The following is a 12,292-nucleotide window of genomic DNA, read 5'->3' on the forward strand; positions in this document are numbered from 1 at the left end:
ATAGTAAATTTTAGAATGCTCGTGAATTGTGACTCCCGATTCGGGTGGTAGTAATTAATACAGTTTTTATATTATTCTGCACTTATTATATTTTATCTTAGCTAATTATTGTTATTTACCGAATGGAAAGAAGGATTTGGTTTAATGATTCTCTAACGTTGGCTTGCCTAGCAAATGAAATGTTAGGCGCCATCACGGTCCCGACGTCTGTACATATCTTCCAAAGGCTATGAAGTTTAGGAATAAATTTTACTTCTATTCTTCTATGTTATGCGATGTTATTTTTCCAATACTGATTGAACTCTTCTACTCTTATTCTCTCGTAGATGGCGAGAACACATACCGCTTCCTCAGCTGAGTAGCAGCGAGAGCCTCTAGTGGCAGCTCACACGTGGGGCAGAGGTCGAGGCCGAGTCCGTGCCAGAGGCCAAGGCAGGAGCAGGGAACAACCTAGAGCCCGAGCAGTAGCCCCAGCAGTGGAGCCTCAGATAGAGCTTGACGAGGAGGTTCCAGCCCATACTGTTCTTGTCGGGCCAGCTCATGTTCTGGAAGGGTTCATTGCCACCCCAGTACTTCAGGACGCTTTGGTCCGTTTGGTGGGCCTTATGGAGAGTGTGGCCCAGACTGGCACATATCCCATGGCACCAGCCATCTCTCAGGTTGGGGGAGGAACCCAGACTCCCACTACTCCCACTCCGGAGCAGATAGCTCCCCAGTATCAGGCTCCAGCAGCCCAGCCAGTCGGAGTAGTTCAGCCGGTTGTTGCGGCACAGGCCGGAGATGGGCCAGCTATGTCTTTTGAGGCTTTATGGAGATTGGAAAGTTTTACCAAGCTCTTCCCAGTTCACTTCTGTGGTGCTCCTTCATAGGATCCACAGGAGTATCTCGACAGCTGTCACGAGGTTCTATGGAACATGGGTATAGTGGAGACCAATGGGGTCGATTTTGCTGCCTTTCAGATGACTAGTTCCGCCAAGAAATGGTGGAGAGATTATTTGCTGACCAGACCAGCTGGGTCGCCTTCTCTTACTTGGGACCAGTTCTCTCAGCTCTTCCTAGACAAGTTTCTGTCTATCACATTGAGAGAGAAGTGTCGCCGTCAGTTTGAGCGTCTCCAGTAGGGCAGTATGACTGTTACTCAGTATGAGACCTGTTTTGTGGATTTGGCCCGACATGCTATTCTTCTGCTTCCCACCGAGAGAGAGGGTGGGGAGGTTTATTGATGGACTTGCTCAGCCTATCATATTGCAGATGGCTAGGGAGACTGGGGTGAGATTTCTTTTCAGGCAGCTGCCAATATCGCCAAACGTGTCGAGATGGTTCTTGCTCAGGGAGGTCAGGGGTCTGACAAGAGACCATGTCATTCCGGTGAGTTCAACGGTGCCTCATCTAGAGGTAGGGGTAATTTTGGTAGAGGCCATCCTCCCAGGCCATTTCATTCAGCACTCCAGGCATCCCACGGTGCCTCAGGTGGTCGTGGCCCTCAAATGCATTATTCCGACCAGCTAGCCTACAATGCACCACCAGCTCCTATTAGTGCAACTCCACTCCAGAGTTATCAGGGTGGTTACTCAGGTCGATAGGGTCAGTTTCAGGGTCAGCAGTCACAACAACCGAGGTTATGTTATACTTGTGGTGATCCGAGGCACATTGCTAGATTTTGCCCTTGGGTAACAGGCAGCTCACAGTATCAGAGTTCTCGTGCCATGGTTCCAGCACTAGTTGCTGCACCACATGCTCAGCCAGCCAGAGGCAGGGGTAATGCAGCCAGAGGTAGAGGCCAGACTGTTAGAGGTGGAGGTCAGGCCATTGGAGGTGGAGACCAGCCAGTTAGAGGTCATCCCAGGGAGGTAGTTAGGGGTCGTAGGGCCCAGCCCCGGTGTTATACTTTCCCAGCCATGCCTAAGGCTGAGTCATCTGACGCTGTTATCACATGTACTATATCAGTTTGTAGTAAAGATGCTTCAGTTCTATTTGATTCGGGGTCTACTTACTCCAATGTGTCATCCTATTTTGCTTCATATTTGGTTATGCCCTGTGATTCTCTGAGTGCTCCTGTGTTTATGTCCACACCAGTGGGGGATGCTATTGTTGTAGATTGTGTTTATCATTCGTGTGTGGTCACCATTGGGAGTATTGAGACTCGTGTAGATCTTTTACTTCTTGATATGGTTGATTTTGATGTCATACTGGGTATGGATTGGTTGTCACCCTATCATGCTATATTAGATTGTCACGCCAAGATGGTGACCTTAACCTTGCATGGGTCACGCCAAGATGGTGACCAGAGATAACCATTTTACCAGCAGGGTTATCTCTTATGTGAAGGCTCGGCATATGGTAGAGAAGGGGTGTCTAGCTTATTTAGCTTATGTCCGTGATTCTAGTGCGGAGGTTCTTTCCATGGATTCAGTGCCGGTTGTTCGTGAGTTTCTAGAGGTGTTTCTTGCAGACCTATTGGGGATGCCACCCGATAGGGATATTGATTTCTGTATTGATTTGTCCCCAAGCACTCAGCCCATTTCCATTCTGCCATACAGCTTGGCCCCCTAGAGTTGAAAGAATTGAAGGAACAGTTGCAAGATTTTCTTGATAAGGGCTTCATTAGACCTAGTGTCTCTCCTTGGGGTGCACCTGTGTTGTTTGTGAAGAATAAAGATTGATCGATGAGGATGTGTATAGATTATCGTCAGTTAAAAAAAGTCACCATCAAGAACAATTATCCATTGCCGAGGACTGATGAATTATTTGATCAGCTTCAGGGTGCCTAGGTGTTTTCGAAGATTGATTTGGGATTTGGCTACCATCATTTGAGGATTAGGGAATCCGATGTCCCTAAGACAGCTTTTCGGACTCGGTATGGGCATTATGAGTTTCTAGTGATGTCATTTGGGCTAACAAATGCCCCAGCAGCATTCATGGATTTGATGAACCGGGTGTTCAAGCCCTACATGGATTCCTTTGTGATTGTGTTTATTAATGATATCTTGATCTACTCCCACATCCGAGAAGAGCATGAGCAGCACCTTCGGATCATTCTTCAGACTCTGAGAGGCAGCCTATTATATGCTAAGTTCTCGAAATGCGGGTTTTGGATGAGTTTAGTTGCTTTCTTGGGTCACGTTGTATCAGCAGAGGGTATTTAGATGGATCCTAAAAGATTGAGGCAGTTCAGAACTGGCCTAGACCCACATCAGCTACAAAGATCCGTAGTTTCCTGGGTTTGGCGGGCTATTATCGTCTATTCGTGGAGGGGTTTTCATCCATAGCAGCTCCGCTGACAAAGTTGACCTAGAAGGGTTCCCCATTCAGGTGGTCAGACGAGTGTGAGGCGAGCTTCCAGAAGCTCAAGACAGCTTTGACTACGGCACCGGTATTGGTGTTACCCATAGGGTCAGGATCTTATACAGTATATTGTGACGCATCTCGTATTGGTCTGGGTGCGGTATTGATGCATGGTGGAAAGGTTATTGCATATGCTTCGCGGCAGCTGAAGGTTCACGAGAATAATTACCCTGTTCATGATCTAGAGCTGGCAGCCATTGTTCAGGCGCTGAAGATTTGGAGGCACTTTATTTACGGCGTTCCATGTGAAGTATTCACAGATCATCGGAGCTTGCATTATTTGTTCAAACAGAAGGAACACAATTTGAGGCAGAGGAGGTGGTTGGAGCAATTGAAAGACTATGATATCATCATATTGTATCATCCCGGGAAGGCCAATGTGGTGGCCGATGCTTTGAGTAGAAAGTCAGCTAGTATGGGTAGCCTTGCTGATATTCCAGTTGGTGAGAGATCGCTTGCATTGGATGTTCAGGACCTGGCCAATCAGTTCATGAGGTTGGATATTTCTGAGCCTAGCCGTGTTCTAGCTTGTACAATTGCTCGGTCTTCTTTGTTTGAGCACATCAGAGAATGGCAGGATGGCAATCCTCATTTACTTGTCCTTAGAGACACAGTGCGGCACGACGATACCAAGCAGGTTACTGTTGGAGATGACGGAATTTTGAGAATGCAGGGTCGTATTTGTGTGCACAATGTGGATGGACTTCGTGAGCTGATTCTTGAGGAGGTCCACAATTCCCGGTATTCTATTCATCCTGGCGCTGCCAAGATGTATCAGGACTTGCGGCAACATTATTGGTGGAGGAGGATGAAGAAGGACATAGTTACATATGTAGCTCGGTGTCTAAATTGTCAGCAAATAAAGTACGAGCATTAGAGACTTGGTGGTTTGCTTCAGAAGATAGAGATTCTTCAGTGGAAGTAGGAACATATCACTATGGATTTTGTTGTTGGACTCTCACAGACTCAGAGGAAGTTCGATGCAGTTTGGGTCATTGTGGACAGGCTGACCAAGTCAACGCACTTTATCCCTGTGGCAGTTACCTATTCTTCGGAGTGGTTGGCAAAGATTTACATTCAGGAGATCGTCCGTCTTCACGGTGTGCCCGTGTCTATCATTTCTGATCGAGATACGCAGTTCACCTCGCACTTCTGGAGGGCAGTACAACGTGAGTTAGGTACGCGAGTTGAGTTGAGCATAGCATTCGATCCTCAGATGGACGGGCAGTTCGAGCATACTATTCAAATCTTGCAGGATATGCTCCACGCATGTGTTATAGACTTCGGTAGATCGTGGGATCAGTTCTTGTCCCTTGCAGAGTTTGCCTAAAACAACAACTACCAGTCGAGCATTCAGATGGCTCCCTATGAGGCATTATATGGTAGGCAGTGCCGGTCTCTAGTTGGGTGGTTCGAGGCGGGAGAGGCTCGGTTGTTGGGCACAAACCTAGTACAGGATTCCTTGGATAAGGTCAAGATTATTTAGGATCGACTTCCCACAGCTCCGTCCAGGCAGAAGAGTTATGCCGAATGCAGAGTTCGTGATGTTGCATTCATGGTCGGTGAGAGAGTGTTACTTCGGGTATCACCCATGAAGGGTGTAATGAGGTTCGGAAAGAAGGGCAAGTTGATCCCTAGGTATATCGGACCTTTTGAGATTCTGGAGAGAGTGGGAGAGGTGGCTTACAGGCTTGCGTTGCCACCTAGTTTAGCAGATGTTCATCCGGTACTCCATGTGCCCATGCTTCGAAAGTATCACGGCGATCCGTCCCATGTGTTAGATTTCAGCTCTGTCCAGTTGGACAAGGATTTGACTTACGAGGAGGAACCGGTGGCTATTCTAGCCCGTCAAGTCCGCCAGTTGAGATTAAAGAGTTCCTTCAGTTCGAGTGCATTGGGGAGGTCAGCCTATTGAGACAGCTACTTGGGAGTCCGAGTCCGATATGCGGAGTAGATATCCCCACCTTTTCACCAGTTCAGGTACTTTTTTATGTCCGTTCGAGGAGGAACGGTTGTTTTAGAGGCGGAGAATGTGATGATCCAAAAGGTCATCTTATGTTTTAGAATTCGATTCTGCACTCTTAAGCCTTAAAAATCTCATTTTTACCCTCCTCGATTTGCGTGTGCAGTTCGGGTACTAGCTCGGAAGACTTATGTGTTAAAAACTGATAAAAATAAGAATTTTTGCCTTAAAAGTTGATTTTAGTTGACTGCAGTCAACATTTTTGGTAAACAGGCCCGAATCCGTATTTTGACGGTTCTGGTGGGTCCGTATCGAATTATGGGACCTGGGCGTATACCCGGAATCGAATACGGAGGTCTCTAGCTCGAGTTATGAATTTTTGATAAAAATTAAAAGTCTGAAAATTAATTATTTTTAAGAATTGGTTGATGTTTGGCCTTGTTGATACCGTGTCTGTATTTTGGTTCCGGAGCCCGGTATAGGTCCAAAATAATATTTATGACTTATCTGTGAAATTTGGTGAGAAACGGAGTTGGTTTGACCTGATTCGGACGTTCAGTTGTGAAGATAGAAATTTTAAAGGTTTCTTGAAAATTTCATTCGATTTGGTGCTAAATTCGTAGTTCTAGGTGTTTTTTGGTAATTTGATTGCGCGAGCAAGTTCGTATGATGTTTTTAGACTTGTGTGCATGTTTGGTTTGGAGCCCCGAGGGTTCGGGTGAGTTTCGGATAGGCTACGGGATGTTTTGGACTTAGAAAATTTGGTATTTTTACTGTATCTGGTACTTGGTATGTTGTGCTTCCCGATCGCGTAGGCACTCTCGCGATCGTGAAGAGGAACTTGGGCTGGGGAGGATTTTACTCTACGCGAACGCGACACCATGGTCGCGAACGCGAAGCATTGCGGGGAGTTTCTCTACGCGAACGTGACTCGTCGAACGCGAACGCGTAGCTTTAGCTAGGCTGGGCGGGGGACCTGGGAAACTCTATGCGAACGCGAGCCCTGCCTCATGAACGCGAAGGGAAGGCGGGCTAAGCCTTCGCGAACACGTAAAGCGTCCCGCGATCGCGTAATTCCTTAAGAGGCTGCTCTTCGCGAACGCGACAATGTTCACGCGATCGCGATGAACACTGCCGCCCAGTACTTAACAGAATCCAAAAGCAGGAATTGGCCATTAACTCATTTTCTCAAAAACCAAATGGACTAGAGGCGATTTTCAAGATGTGGTTTCTTCCTCAAAGTGTTGGTAAGTGATTCTAAACCATTTTCTTTCAATTACCCATTACATTTGATGAATTATCAACCTAAAATCTAGATTTTTCATGGTAGAATTAGGGGGTTTTGGGTAGAAACTAGGGATTTCAGAAATTTTGGGATTTAGACCTCAAATTGAGGTCGGATTCCAAAACTAATTATATATCTGAGCTCGGGGTGAATGGGTAAATGTATTTTGGTCTGAACCTCGGATTTTGACCAAGCGGGCCCGGGGTCGATTTTTGACTTTTTGGAGGAAAATTTGGGAAATCTAAATGCTTAGCCCGCCTTCCCTTCGCGTTAGCTCTTCAAGTGACATCTCTTCAATTTCTTCATTAGCTCTTTTTGATAAATGCTCTTCAATTTCTTCATTAGCTCTTTGAGTGACATCTCTCCAACACTTTAGTAGGAGTTATTAGTGTAAGCTTTCTTGATAAACTTCTCCTCTATATGTGTGTTAGAACAATTTCTGCTGAATGTAATTTCTTGAAAAAGCTTGACACTCAATATCCTCTTTCTTAACATGTAGTAATTGGTTTCTGTCACGACCCAAACTAACCCTGTCGTGATGGTGCCTATCGTGGAACTAGGCAAGCTGACTCATTTCCAAAACAAACCGATATTTTCATTTCAAAGATAATTTCAAGGTTATTTAACATAAAAACCTTCGTAAAGGAGTTCAAATCAAAATAAAAGTGCGGAAAAGAAAAGCCCGACATCGGGGTGTCACTAGTCATGAGCATCTACTACAATTTGTCTGACAATATCGAGACTAACATAGTCTGAAAAATAGCTAAATACAACTAAAGGAAGATAAAAGGGAGAAGAGCAGGGCTGCGATCGTCAGGCAGTTACATTGCTATCCCCGAGAAAATCTGCAACCGGAATAGAAAACAGCCTCTATCCTGTCCAGATACACCTGGATCTGTACACAACGTTCAGAGAGTAACGGGAGTACGCCAACTCAGTAAGTAACAACAGTAAATAAAGACTGAGAAGTAGTGACGAGCAATAATGCAAGTAAGTTCATATCACCAAAAAAGAAAATCAGTAAAATATAGCATGCTTTTAAAACCAGGGTTTGAATCAAATCAGCTCTTATAAATCCAGTTCCAGTAAAATCATTTAAAGACATCTTTCAACAGTTTTCAAACAAAGGCTCAATGCAAAGGTGAGCAAAAATAATGAAATCATAATCAGCCGCTTGGGCAATATCACTCATATACAGCCCCTCGGGCAAACCTCATAATGACTCGTATACAGCCCCTCGGGCAGACCTCACCATCACTCATACCTCCCAGTCACTCAGCACTCGGCACTCGCACTGAGTAGGTACATGCGCTCACTGGGGATGTGTACAGACTCCGGAGGGGCTCCTTCAGCCCAAGCGCTATATCAAGCCAATCATGGCATAAATCAATGAGGCCCTCAGCCTATATCAAACATGCTGACCCATAAATATCCTCACAAATCAATCCCTCGGCCTCACTCAGTCATAAACCTCTCCAGCCTCTCGGGCTCTCAGAAAACAAAGTATTCCGCCCAAACAACATTTATATGATGCATCAAAATAGAGTAATAGAGACTGAGTTATGCTGTAAATATGTATAAACATGACTGAGTATAGATTTTTAATCAAAAACAATAAGTGGATAGCAAGAAAAGACCTCTAAGGGTCCAAACAACACTGGCATAAGGCCTAAACATGGCATCCAGCCTGATTTACAAAAATTCTTTTTAAAACACATAAAAGTCATATAGTTTCAACAAAATATTTAACTTTACAGTTGATACGGGACGGACCAAATCACGATCCCCAACGGTGCACGCCCACACGCCGGTCACCTAGCATGTGCGCCACCTCCAAATAGTAAAATGATACAAAATTTCGGGGTTTCATACCCCAGGACCAGATTTACAATCGTTACTTACCTCAATTCGAGCAAATCTCTACTCCGCAATGCCCTTGCCTCTCGATTCAACCTCCAAATGCTCTGAATCGATTCAAATCAGTACAATACCATTAATATAGGCTAAAGGAACTAATTCCACAAGAAAAATACCAAATTATAGCCAAAATCCAAAATCGGCCCAAACCCGGCCCCCATGCCCACGTCTCGAAATCCGATAAAAGTCACAAAACCCGAAAGCTCATTTACTCACGAGTCTAGTCATACCAAATTTACCAAAATCTGACAACAAAATCCCCGTCAAAACCTCAAAATTCCATCTCAAGAACTCTTCCACTTTTTTACCAATTTTCACCCCAAATCACAATTTAGATGATAAAAAATCAAGATATAATCATGGAATTTAACCAAAATCAAGTGAAAAACACTTACCCCAATAAACTCCATGAAAATCCCTTCAAAAACCGCCTAAATCCGTGGTCTCTAGCTCAAAATATGAAAAATGGGTTCAAACCCTCGATTTTGAAATTTAACACTGCTGCCCAAATTTCCTTAATTGCGATCGCGGAAAAGGCCTCGCGATCGCGAAGAACAACTTAGCTCCCTCAGAAATTTACTCTACGCGAAAGCGCAACACCTCATGCGAACGCGATGCACTAGAAGCTCACATCTATGCGATCGCAATTGTCTTCACGCGACCGCGAAGAGTAACACTGAAACTCCATTGCTGCCTCACTTCTTCTTCGCGAACGCGGCCTAGCCGACACGTTCGTGGTGCACTGCCTGATAACCTTACGTGATCGCGTCTTCATCTTCGCGAACGCAAAGAGAAATTTTAGCTGAGGTCTCAGATGACCTACGCAATCGCAAGATCTCCCTCCGAACGCGATAAAGAAAAATGTATGCAATAACACCAGAAAATTTGCCAACTCCCTAAGTCCAAAAATGACCCGTTGAGCATCCGAAACACGCCCGAGGCCCCCGGGATCTCAACCAAACATACCAACCAATCCTAAAACACCATACAAACTTAGTCGAGCCTTTAAATCACGTCGAACAACATCAAAAATACGGATTATGCACGGATTCAAGCCTAAGAACTTCTAAACTTCCAAATTCGACAACCGATGCTGAAACCAACCAAACCACGTCCGAATGACCTCAAAATTTGCACACAGTTCTGAAATGACACCACGAACCTACTCCAACTTCCATAAATTCAACCCGACCCCGATATCAAAATTTCTACTGCAGGCCAAAATCGCCAAAATTCTAGCTTTCGCCAATTCAAGCCTAATTCTACCACGGACCTCCAAATCACATTCCGGATGCGCTCCTAAGTCCAAAATCACCTAACAGAGCTAACGGAACCATCAAAATTCAAATCCTAGGTCGTTTACACATAAGTCAACATCCGGTTGACTTTTCCAACTTAAGCTTCTACTTTAGAGACTAAGTGTCTCAATCCACTTTGAAACCACTCCGGACCCGAACCAACTAACCTGGTATATCATAATATAGCTGAAAAGCACAAAAGGAAGCAGGAATAGGGGAAACAGGGCTATAACTCTCGAAACATAGAAACATGAAACACTGGATGCATACTCGACAAGCTGGGTGGCAAGGCAAGCTTATAAGCCACCTCCCCTATCCTCCGAAGCACCTCAAAAGGCCCAATAAATCGGGGACTCAACTTGGCCATCTTTCTAAACCTCATAAAACTCTTCATGGGTGATACCTTCAGCAAAACCTTCTCCCCAACCATAAAATACACATCACAGACCTTCCTGTCCGCGTAGCTCTTCGGCCTAGACTGCGCCGTACGAAGCCGCTCCTGAATCAATTTTGCCTTATCTAATGCATCCTAGACCAAGTTTGTACCCAAGAGCCTAGCCTCACCTGGCTCAAACCATCCTACTAGAGATCTACACCTCCTCCCATATAAAGCCTCGTACGGAGCCATCTAAATACTCGACTGGTAATTGTTGTTATATGCAAACTCTGCGAGCGGCAAGAACTGGTCCCATGAACCCCCAAAGTCAATGACACAAGCACGCAACATGTCCTCCAATATTTGAATAGTGCGCTTAGACTGCCCATCCGTCTGAGGGTGAAAAGCTGTGCTCAACTCAACCTGAGTACCCAACTCTCGCTGCACTAACCTCTAAAAGTGCGATGTAAACTGAGTGCCCTATCTGAAATGATGGAAACTGGGACACCATGCAGGCGAACAATCTCTCGGATGTAAATCTCAGCCAACCACTCTGAAGAATAAGTAGTGCCAACTGGAATGAAGTGCGCGGACTTGGTAGCCGATCCACAATCACCCAAATAGCATCGAACTTCCTCGAAGTCCGTAGGAGCCCAACTACGAAGTCCATGGTGATTCGCTCCCACTTCCATTCAGGGATCTCTAACCTCTGAAGCAAGCCACCCAGTCTCTGATGTTCATACTTAACCTGCTGACAGTTGAGACACCGAGCCACAAACCCAACTATATCCTACTTCATCCATCTCCACCAATAGTGCTGCCTTAAATCCTGGTACATCTTCACGGCACCCGGATGGATGGAATACCGCGAGTTGTGGGCCTCCTCAAGAATCAACTCCCGAAGCCCATCTACATTAGGCACACATATCCGGCCCTGCATCCTCAACACGCCGTCAACACAAATAGTCACATCCCTAGCATCACCTTTGCGAACCCTGTTCTGAAGAGCGAGCAAGTGGGGGTCATCATACTAACGCTCCCTGACACGGTCATAAAGAAAAGACCCGGAGACCACATAAGCCAATACCCGACTCGACTCCGAAATATCCAATCTGACAAGCTGGCCCGCTAAGGCCTGAACATCCAATGCCAAGGGTCTCTGTCACGACCCCAACTTCCCTCGGTAGGATGTCGTGATGACACCTAGTCTCTAAGACTAGGTAATCCTATCAATGCGGAATAATATTAAATATCTGAAATAAATAAACTATAATTCAAACAATTTCAACTCCCAAAACCCGATAGAAATAAGTCACAAGCTTCTAAAAATTTATTCTCAATGTTTCTATGTATCAAGGTCTAAAGAAAAATAAGGAAGCAGCATAAAATGATAGAAGGGGACTCCGGAGTCTGCGGACGTTGGCAGATATACCTCGAAGTCTCCGTGCGCAGGTAACTCACTGACGTCTAGGCTGGTAAGATGTACCTGGATCTGCACAAAAAGATGTGCAGAAGCGTAGTATGAGTACACCACAGCGGTACCCAATAAGTGCCAAGCCTAACCTCGGTAGAGTAGTGACGAGGTCAGGTCAGGCCCTACTAGAGAATAGATAATGACATGGAAAATGTTTAAACAATTTAATAAGATAAAATGACTATGGAAATGAATCAAATAGTATGTCACATTTAATGACACCAAATAATTACAAATAATATCTCGTGGAATCAAAACAGAATTTCTTTCAACTTTATAAAAATCACAACAATTAATCGAAGGCAACTATAGCCATAAATCAATATCAAAAAGGGCACTACCGAGGTACCGCCTCGTAGTCCCAAATCATAAATAAATTCACAATATCTCATTTCCTTATCTCATCGCAGGAGCCTTCATAATTTATTTGAAAGAAAACATTTTTCCCGAAATAGCATCCCGCGTTTTAGCCATCCTTATCACAACCGCATGACTTCTAGTAGTTCCCCCTACTAGCCACGCGTATCAAGCTACCCTTATCTCACCGCATGAGTTTCAATACTCAGACCTTATACCACCGCATGTGTATCAATATCACAATATATCACAATTTGCATCTCAAGTGCTCAAATAA

This window comes from Nicotiana tomentosiformis, chromosome 10 (genome assembly GCF_000390325.3).
Source record: "Nicotiana tomentosiformis chromosome 10, ASM39032v3, whole genome shotgun sequence".
Lineage (NCBI taxonomy): Eukaryota > Viridiplantae > Streptophyta > Magnoliopsida > Solanales > Solanaceae > Nicotiana > Nicotiana tomentosiformis.